The following is a 990-nucleotide window of genomic DNA, read 5'->3' as shown; positions in this document are numbered from 1 at the left end:
AAAAATAGAGAGGTGAAAAACTTGGGACACACACAAAACAAGAAGAGACACCTAAAGTACAGTCTAAAAAGAGGCTCTGATCAGAGTAATACAGCTAACTACTATCAAACTTTCACAAAAAGTATTAAAGAAATCAAAATAAAGAGTTCTCTCTGAATATAAAGTGACAAAGAGAAGGAGCAATGGCAATTGCAGGCCCTGAGCCTACCCAGAACAAATACAGGAGACACTAGCCTAGAAGAGATTGGAAGTCACACCCCTGAAATATTTGAAATAATAGCTTCTGAGATGAACAAACAACTGCAACTTATAGAATAATACAGATCAGAAATAATAACATCCAAAGTAAATAAACAACTGCATAAGGCTTCAGAGGAAATCAGATCAGAAATAATCTTGAAAGTAAAAATAGAAATGGCAACTATAATGAAAGAATTGCTAACTGTTTCTAAAGAAGACACTGATTAAAAGATAGAATACAAACAATGATGGAAACCTTCAATGAGCAATATAGAAAAGAGACACAATGCATGAAGCAGATTCAAAGAAGTATTCAGGATATTAAAAACTCGATTAAAAGTTGGCAAAACCATCTGAATGAAGGTGCAGATAGAGGACCAGAGGTATAGCTCAGTGGACTAAGCACTTGCTTAGGTAAGTGCAGGGGCCAGGGTTCAATCCCTGGCATCACATGCCTCACCAGCCCCACCCCCAGGTAAATTGAGATGGTGATGGAAATCTATATCTATAGATATCTACATCTGTTGATCTGAGCAACAGATGACAATAAAAATAGATAACATATCAATCATTATTAATCAGCTATTCTTGTTTTGAAAATTTGTAACACACATATTGTTGCATGTTACCCTCTTTCTATCTTTGTTTCTGATTTTTTGTTCTTGCTTTTGTTTTTATTTTTCAAAATAAATTAAATTCAAAAAATTTACAGTGCAATGAAGAATTCAGATAAATCAGAGGGTTATTTAT

Source organism: Octodon degus, unplaced genomic scaffold, assembly GCF_000260255.1.
Source record: "Octodon degus isolate 3935 unplaced genomic scaffold, OctDeg1.0 scaffold00294, whole genome shotgun sequence".
Lineage (NCBI taxonomy): Eukaryota > Metazoa > Chordata > Mammalia > Rodentia > Octodontidae > Octodon > Octodon degus.
This window is presented reverse-complemented; position numbering follows the sequence as displayed.